At 48.1% G+C, this 9,483-nt stretch overlaps 1 protein-coding gene across 1 annotated transcript in view; it reads right to left on the reverse strand.

Moving 5' to 3' along the window:
* The window catches only part of SNRK (SNF related kinase), a 40,654-nt gene extending 37,966 nt beyond the window's left edge, over window positions 1-2,688 (reverse strand). Inside the window, exon 1 of the mRNA XM_063325260.1 lies at window positions 2,370-2,688. The gene's annotated coding sequence lies outside the window, so the exon portion shown is untranslated. The remainder of the gene's footprint in view (window positions 1-2,369) is intronic.
* Between the last annotated feature and the right edge of the window lie 6,795 nt (window positions 2,689-9,483).

Here is a 9,483-nt window from a genome sequence, read left to right on the forward strand (position 1 = left end):
AGCAGGCTATGTATCTACAGTGAGACCATCCACACCACATGGGAATATCAGTTCTTATAGCAAGATGATTCAAGGAACAGCAGTAACCTGTACAGAAATTCCAGTATCCAAAACTCAATCTGTACTTTCTTGCTTCTCAATTGTGTAAACAAACAACCCCGTTTATCACTAAGTCCACTTAAGGTGTCAGCTTTTCCCTGTTTTTCTTGGGAGCCTCAGGTGTCAATCACACCTTAAAAGAGCCAAATGAATGTGCTGTCTTGGGTACCTTGCCTACCAGGCACTACTCCAGCATTCAGGTTAGCTGCTTGTCCCAGTCACTTGAAAAATCATGCCATCAGTCTACCACTTTTCTGGTCATGTAGAATATTCAGGAAAAAGGTGAGACAAGACTAGACTTGCTTCTCCTTAGCTTTTATTGTTAAGTCCTCAAATTTGGATGTTTTCACACACTAGAAGTAAAAGGGGCAGATACTAGTCTATTTAACATTTCAACGTGTTTCACAATGTAGAATTTGATTGCATTACATAGTAATGACTGTTAGTTCTTGTAAGTTTGTTTCAGATTCCTTCTTTCTAAGGATCAGCAATAGTACAAGAATAACCACCAGCCAAATTCCCACTTTCTGTGATATAGCTATCAAAAAACCCCACCATTCATTAACCCAGTTCCTAAAGGTGCCTGCCTTGCAAGAACTATGTTAGCTAAATGCTAACATAATAAGCATTTGCTTGTAAACACTTCTATATAGATTTTGCTGAGATTCATTAAACTGGTCCTTCCCCAGAGCTTGAAGATCTAAATATATCCATAATAAACAACTCCAAAAAGCAGCCTATATGACTAAGTAGTGACTGCACTACAGAGGGCAGGCGTAAGCAGATTTGCATGCAATTCATTCATGCTAGATGGCTGTAAATCATACAGTACACTTAAGCTGCTCCTGGAACTGCAATGGTACCACTGAGGAAACCACTTCTTTGCATATCTACTCTTAACAAGCTCTTAAAAACAAGATGATCAGAAACTATCTATGCATAAGCAAAAACCCAAAGCTTTTTATATGCCTATATCCCATGTAAATCTTTCTCCTTCACAGGTGTTATAGCACCTCTTACCAATAAAAATATCCAACCTGAAAATAGGTCACATTTGTCACCAACCATCCTCTGGCCAATATAGGCTTTTTCCCTAGTGGATGTTCTCCAATACTTTATTCAGTCTCCTTATTTAAAAGAAAAAAAACCAATACCAAAAAAACCAAACACACACCAAAACCAGCCACACATCTGTCCTTCAGCTATTACCAAGACTGTACATCAACCATAAACATCTTTAAAAGTCATCTTCCATAAATTTAACTAGTGGAGTACCACCTGGTTGCCAGAACCCACCTAGCAAAAAGCACAAAGACCTCTCTCCAGGACTTACCTACTTATCTGACTGATTTCTATAGTAATCTAAAGGAGTAAATTCAACGCAATAAGTGCATTGACAGAAGCGACACACGTATCGACAAAGAGCAACGGATACTTGTGCTTTCAGCTTCTGTCAGGGGCATGCTCCAGCTCTGTGAGCAGCAAAGACGCCAGCTTGCGTTCTGAGCAAACCTGTTGGCTATGCACCTGGTTCCGAGGGGTAAGATGCACCGTCATTCCCCCAAAACACACCCGCGACCGGTCCCACTCTCTCACCGGAGGGCTTTCGCCTCGCTTGTTTATCTTTTTTTTTTTTTTTTAAACCAAGCGACAGAAAATAGGCGGCGGAGACAGCGAGGGCAGCAGGGTGGCGGAGGGGTAAACGGGCCGCCGCTTTTCCCGCGGTGACCCCGCGGTGGGCGTACGCCGCTGCGGGGCGGAGGGCGCGGGCAGGCAGTCGGGCGGACAGGCGGGGGGCACGGACACGCGCGGGGTCAGACGGCAGCGGCGCGGCGGGGAGCCGGTCACACGCCTTGCTGCCGCGGGGACGTGTCGCACAGGGGCACTGCCTGGGAGGGGGAGAGGGCTGGCATGGGGACAGGCCGGGCTCTGCCGCGCCAGGGGGGCACGGGAGGCTGCCGCCGGGAGCCCGCTGTCCCCGCAGTGACACCCGCTTCTCCCCCCCCGCCCTACCTCCGCTCTCTCCTCCAGCCCCGGGCAGCACCGACACACCGACCTTCGGCGGCCGGGAAACGTCCCCCAACCGCCTCCTCTCGGGCCGAGGCCGCCATTGGGCCGGCCGGGAGGAGCTCAGCGGGCGAGGCCGGCTCCGCGAGAAACGGAAAGGCGAAGGGAGGGGAGGAAGGGAACCCACCACACCCCACCGGCCCGGCCCCGTCCTCACCGGCCCGGCCCCAGCCGAACCCGGCCCAACCCCGCCGGCAACTTACTGCCTGCAGCAGCGGCGGCGTCTCCTCGGGCCGCCGCGCCCCGCGCCGCCCCCTGCATGGGCAGCACCCGCCGCGACTGCCCTCGGGAGCGGCGGCGGGGACGGGGAGCGCGGCGGGAAGGGAGGGAAAGGGTCGATAGACCCCAGCGGGGAACCTCAGCTGGGCCTCGGGGAGGGGTGAAGGGGGCGGCGGCGGCAGCTCCTTGCCCCGCGCCTGACTGTCCGTCCGGCTTAGCGCTCCGCCGGGCCCTGCCGCTGCGGCGACTCCCAGGCGCAACTGACAACAACGGCCGCGGCAGCTCGCGGAGAGCCGTTGGGAGGCGGGGGGGAGTCGGGGGGGGGGAGGGGGGCGGGGCGGGGCAACAGAGGGCCGCGCGAACCCGCCAGCCGGGCGCCGCTGCGCCTGCGCGGAGGGGGGGCGGTGCCGTTGCCGTCACGGTGGGCCAATGGGGGAAGGGGGAGCGCGCGCGGGGGCGGGGCGGCGCGTGGGGAGGGGCAGGGGAAGGGGAGAGGCCGCCTGAGGGAAGGGCGGGAGGGGGCAGCTGAGGGGACGGGGGTGGGTCGCGGCGGGTCGGCGGCACTCGGGGGCAGGGCTTGCTCCTGTTTCTGGGCTCCGGCTTCCTGAAGGTGCCGGGCAGTTCGCCCTGGAAATGGCAAAAATAAAGAGGGCGAAGGGTTGAAGGTCTGAGGAGAGGGCGAAGCCCGCCGGCCGTCTCCCGCTGGAGGGGGTGCCGGGCTTTGAGAGCTAATTAACGCAGTGAAACAGCCGCGCCGGTGTTTCCTGGCCGATCGGATCGCAAATGAGGAAGGTAGAAATAGGACCCTATTAGCATAGCGATGGTGCCCCCTGTGTCCTGGCCTGCTCGCTGAGGTAGCGATGGTGTGCGGGCAGGCTGCCCTGTGGTGAGGAGGACGGGATGAAGATGGATGGTGGAGGTCGGCTGGAAGTAGGGGTAACAAAAGGAAGGGGATGACACTGAGGCTAGTAGGAGAAAACAGGCCAGGGAATGAGCCTGGCAGGTGTTTCAGAGGGAAACGGCTGTAGGTGTAATGAAGGGGAGAACGATTGCGCTATGGAAGTGTTCAGGCTCCTACGTGCTAAGGGGTATGAGCAAAGCAGTTGCTCAGAGCATCAGAAATAATGCAAGACTTTCCTCCAAAGATCAAGGAAAGAAAATCTTTTAATAGCTAGGGAAAGGAAAGACTTAAAAGTGGCACTTTGCAAAGTGCCCTTTTTTTTTTTTCCAGGTAGAAATGGCCAATCAAGACACATGGAGAGAGAATACAAAACCTCATTATAGTGAAGGCCAATTTTAAGAAAATCTTTCGTAAATGCTTTTCAGTTTTCCCCATGCTTTGACAAAATTTAGATGTCATTCCTATGTGAATAGCTTATATTACACTGTACAGCAGGGGCTGTTAAATTAACCTGGGATTTCTTAGATTAAAACCAATCATTTGTGAATAAACTAAACTAGACAATACAGTTCAGAAAATGATTGCAATGAAATAGTGTGATCCTATGTAATAGAAAGGACCTCATAATTTCATATTTTGAGTTTTCAGAAGAGAAACAAAAAAAAATACAGCAAGATTTCAGGATACGTTGATTCTGATCTCCGCTTCCTAATGTGAATGAGAATTTATTCATGTTGTCGTCACTTGGACCATTCAGTAAGCCTGATTCTCCGCTCTCACACCAATTTGACACCAATGAACCACAACCAATTGCTGAATTTACAAGATGGCTCTGACCTAAGAGATTGCAGTAACCAGTCCGTCACCTCTGGCTGCCGGATCATCGCTGATTTCTCAAGTTTGAGTTTGCACCAGCGTTCAGCACACACTGCTTGGATTCCTGAGCCTGCTACAATCGGATGGCACCTAATGTTTACCGTAAAAGCTGAAGTCTAGATTCTGTCTCTCACTTTCCAGTTAATAACAGCTATGATTTCCACTTGTTTTCTATTTGAGTTTCATTTGCATGTAGGAGAAGCCACGCCTTCTAAAGATCATATACAGATGAAAGTTGTAACGATGCTTCAGTTCAGTGCTACTAAGTCTCCCTTTGCAAAATATTTTGGCCTAAAGGACTTTTTTTGTATTTGTTGGAAATCACATTATCTGTTGTGCTGCCACACAGGCCATCGTGCTCAGATGTACTCAACCATTCAGTGTGTTTGCCTGTGTGTTTCCTTATGTGGGAGAACAAGTGGGTGGAAAAAGATACATTTGTGGGAAAAAAAAAAAAAGAAAAAAAGAATCTTCTCACCTGCCGTATAGCTGTTGTGAGATAGTATACTTTGGGTCACTTGTATAATACAATAGTTCTTTTACTCAATGTGATGAGTCTTTGTAGATGAATATGTGTGAGATTAAAAAGAAGAGGAGGATCAAGGATATGTGCAGCACTTAAGGGGAGACAACAGGGACTGGAAGGAGTCTGGCAGTCACGGTGGGCTGGAATTCAGTACAGGCTGGTTTGCCTTTTTTCAGGCAATTTTATTACTGCTTACGCTCGATTGCACGCTGCTGGGGTGAGACCAATGCCATTCCTCCAACAAGCTAACGTAGATCTCCTGTCACGTATACAGTCACTTACACTGGGCTTTGTCTTCAGTGGCACAAGGCCTCGTTTTGGTTTTGTGAGGTTTTTTGCTGTGGAGACTTGTTTAGTGTGTTAGCCATGCGCCTGTAAAATCAGACAAGCTGCAGCTAGGTTGCTCAGGGAGGTCAGCACTGTACTGCCGCTTTTGGCTGGCCTCACCTGGTTTACCTCGCAATAAAAGTGCAGTGCCTTGTCTCCACATCAGTTTTAAAACAGGATAGCTAATATGCATTAGCTATAGCACAGCAAAACGCACCTCATCCATCAGTCATAGCCTGAATGGATTCGTCTAGGAAAGGTGAGAGCAACCGCCTCACGCATCTATTTGAGAGGTTGCTCATGGCGTACATGCAGCCAGATCAGACCAGGCGACATTCCCCTTTGCTCAATGCAAGCTTAATCTGCTGTAGAAATAAAATGGTAGATAATATTTGTTTGGTTTTTGTTTTTACAGAAGTCTTACTGGCTTACATTAGAAGCAACCTAATTTTATATAAAGTACTAAATGTGTAAGCCATCTGTGAGAAGTACAGAGTATATAAACATATACGAAATTGTTAGTCTACTGTATTTGAGAAAGGATATGTTTTTCAAGGGATGAATCATTACAGTTCACCTGTTTCAAAAATTAGGCTAATGCTTAATGTAAATTATTTTGCACCTCTCCAATGAGATGTGTTTGAAATGCAAAGCAGTGAAAATGTTGAGGATGTTTCAAAGTGCATGAGGCTTACATAATGACTTTGGGCCAGCCTTTGTCGGCCTGTCCCTTCGCCCTAGTAATTCCCAAACCCACTGGCGGAATCTGAATTAAAGGGGCAGATATCTATGGAATTACATGTTTCTATAAGTGTCATGAAACTCGGCTACGTACTGGAGAGTAACCTTACCTGTACTCCCTGCAGAGCAAAAGCTGCAGTGTGAGCTCACCCTTTATTAGTCACAGGAGAATCCGCATGGATGACAGTGGCTTTTTCCCCTCAGGGTGGAAAAAGCTTCAGTCAAAATTCATACTTCATTAGACACTGGATAATCTGAGCATGAGGCTCAAATCCATAGGCCTCATTAGTTCCCTTTCATTATTAAATTATTAACAGTTTCCCTGACAAAGCAGAACAAAGCAGCTGCCTTTGGACAGATATAGAAGAGTACAATTTATACCGAAACTTATGCAGGACATTCAGATATTACAGTTCTTAATAGTCTCAGTGCTTGCATTTGAACGTTCCGTACATTTCTACCATCAGAGCAGCTAACTCAGGTTTCTGGGCTGATGCAGAAACTGCTGGAAATGTCCAAAGGATCACATACAGTCTCTTTTCTGAGGTCAAAGCTCAGCTAGAGTTAAAATTTGTAAGGGATCTTGAGGGCAACAAGAAGAGCTTCTGCCACAACTCCAAGAGTAAAAGGCTGAAAAAGGAAAATGTGGACTTGCTCCCAAATGGGGCAAATGATCTAGTAACGACGGAAACAGATAAGGCCGTGGTGCCCAGCGCCATCTTTGCCTCAGACCTACCAGCAGGGTCTCGCAGCTCTCTGTGCTTAGGATTCAAGGAGGAGAAGTACCATCAATGGGTGAGGATCAGGTCAGGAATTACATGGGAGAACTTGACCCATAAACATGTGTGGGATCTGCTGAGCTGCATCCAAGGGTGCTGAGGGAGCTGGCTGGTGTCACTGCAAGGCTGTGCTTTTATCTTTGAAAGGTCATGGAGGCTGGGAGAGATCCCCAATGACTGGAGAAAGGCAAATGTTGTGCTCATCTTGAAAAAAAAGCCCAAAGGGAAGCTGTTGGCTGATCAGCCTCACTGCAGTCCATGTGGCAATCCATATCGCCTTGGAACACCTTTCTGGGCACAGGAAGGAGAAGGTGACCAGGAACAGCCAGCATGCATTTACCAGGGGTGAATCATGCCTCACCAAGCTGATTGCCTTCTGTAATAAAACGACTGGATGTGTAGATGAGGGGCGAGCAGTGGATATCATTTACCTCAACTTTTGCAAGGCCTTGACAGCATCTGCCACAATTTGGTATCCAAATTAGGACATTATGGTCTGGATGGATGGACAACCACATGGGTAAAAAAGTATTTGGATGACAGGGCTCAGAGGACAGTGGTTAACGGGCTGTACTCCATCTGGAGGCCGGTAAGAAGTGGAGTACCGTAGGGGTCTGTCCTGGGACTTGACCTGTTTATCGTCTTTATCAATGTCTGGCAGAGATGACAGAGTGCCCTCTCATCAAGTTTGCAGATAACAGCAAATTGGTGGGACTACTCAGTGTGGTCAAGGGTGGAGCTGCCATTCAGAGGGACTCAGGCTGGAGGAATGGGATCACAAGAACCTCATGAAATTCAACCAGGACAAATGGTATCTGGGACAGACTAACACACTGCAGGGTGCTGGGGTGGGGAGCAGCTCTGCAGAGAAGGGCCTGGGGTCCTGGGGAACAGCCGGGCAAGCCCAAGCCAGCGATGAAGTCTAACAGCACCCTGGGGTGTGTCACCAGGAGAATGGCCAGGAGATGGGAGAAGCAATTACCATCCTCTACTTGGCACTCAGACCACATCTGAAATACTGTGCTTTTCCACCACTGCATAGTTGTTCCACTGTGCTGCAGGTCTTTCCAAAAGGTCTCTCCTCCCTCCAGGAAGGGGAGAGGAGCACAGACACTCACCCACAGCCTGTACCAGGGGAGGAGAGACACAAAGCAAGGCCAGGGGAGCTTTGGTGCTGTGGAGGAAGAAGGTGTGTGCTTCCTGCTATGGGTGGAGAGCAGCGTTTCCTGCCGGTGCCAAGGACAATTAGAGAGTTGCTGCCCACTGGGAAGGAAGCATGTATCGCGTCCCCTAACTCCTCGTTTGCTTTTTAGCCAAAGCCACCAATCCAGCTGGTGACACAAATAGCAGAAGCAGTGATGCAAGGGAGAGGGGGCCCTTGTCCTGACAGGAAACCTGGAACAGGTCCCCCAGACAAGGGGGACAAAAATATCAGACTGACACCCAGCGTTCAGCTTCTCCGAGTCCTGGTTAGCACAGAAGCACTGCAGAAACTTCGCCTTTCCTGTGACACCTTTGTCCCACATCTAGTTCTGGTGAGCTGACGACACAGTTCACAAGCTCCCGCTTCACTCAGAGAGGAACAGGATGTTAAAAGAACATCAGGCATAGAAATGACAAATGAAGTCAGGTATGATGTGGCCTCCTAATGCCTCAGTTCGAAAGGATAAAAATGTGTGAATTTGGAGGGGAAGGTAGAGGAACAAGGTCTGTGGACATGCCATTAGTGTTTTAGGTGATAAACTAATTAAACATAGTAAAGTTAGGAGTGGTTCTAAGGCTGGTGATTTGCATTCCTTTTCACTTATGGTTTTGGGCTCGGCCCAAGTTATTTAGGGATTCTCTTCTAGGAGGGCCGGGGTAGGAAAAAGTGAGTCAGTTTCAGAAAAAAAACTCCTCAGTGCTAACATGTTACCTTATAGCAGTCATGAGTTCAACTCAGAAGTACTCTCTGTCTTTCTCTGTTCTGGGAAAGGTTGGGAGGCCTTTGTGTGGGACAGAGTGCCAGGTTTCCTCATGCAGGTGTCATGCTGGCTGGGGAAGACTTTGCCTGAACCGAATTGCCAAAATCCCCCATCACCTTGCCAGGGTAGAAGAATAAAGAATGCAGCATTGACCTGGGAGGAAGAAGGGAAGGTAGGGTTTAGAAAAATTGTCCTTCTGAAGAACAAATCTGTGGTGGGAGACTCTATGAAAATAAATGGCAGAAAGGATTATTTCAGTTTCTCTATGAAATACAGGGTTTGAATACACTAAATGATAGGAAGTGTAGAAAATCAAGCATATGTTTGCTGCTACAGGAAAAAAGCACACAATTAATTTGTGTTAAAATCAAAATTAGAATTCTGATCATGTGACAGATTACTCAACCCCAGTGTTTGCTACTGAAGCGTAAGTGCTAATGGCTAGGATATGACCTATATTCCACTGTGCCACTTTAATGGATGAAATAACACCATCGTGTCCCAAAAGGCAAATATTTAAAAGCTTTTCACAGTATGTTCATTGTTACTTATTTTTAGGTATGTTCAAACATATATTACCTAATGAAGGGTCCTTAGGAATACATACCCCTGATTTAACAGCCATAGTTCCTCCATGCACTCACAAGAAAACTTAATTGCATCCAGTGCACCAGAGAAAGTAACAAGATGCAATATGGAGACCTGTAGCTGAAGACCTGTAAAACCACGTCTCAACGATGTAATGCTAAGGATTTAAAAATAAGCAATTTCTTGGAAGGAAAGCTTGAGAATTACACCTTGGAGGGCAATTGTAGTCATGGAACAGCAGTAATCATGTTTTACGCAGCAAAATGCATTTCCCTGGAATAACTGATATTCACCTAAAAGGACATTGTTGCCATTTTTACAAGTGCAACATTTTAGTTTTGAAATGAAACATTTCAAAAATTCATGTCAACAAAGGATTTGGGGGATGGGGTTTTT

The sequence above is a fragment of the Chroicocephalus ridibundus genome, chromosome 2, assembly GCF_963924245.1.
Source record: "Chroicocephalus ridibundus chromosome 2, bChrRid1.1, whole genome shotgun sequence".
Classification (NCBI taxonomy): Eukaryota; Metazoa; Chordata; class Aves; order Charadriiformes; family Laridae; genus Chroicocephalus; species Chroicocephalus ridibundus.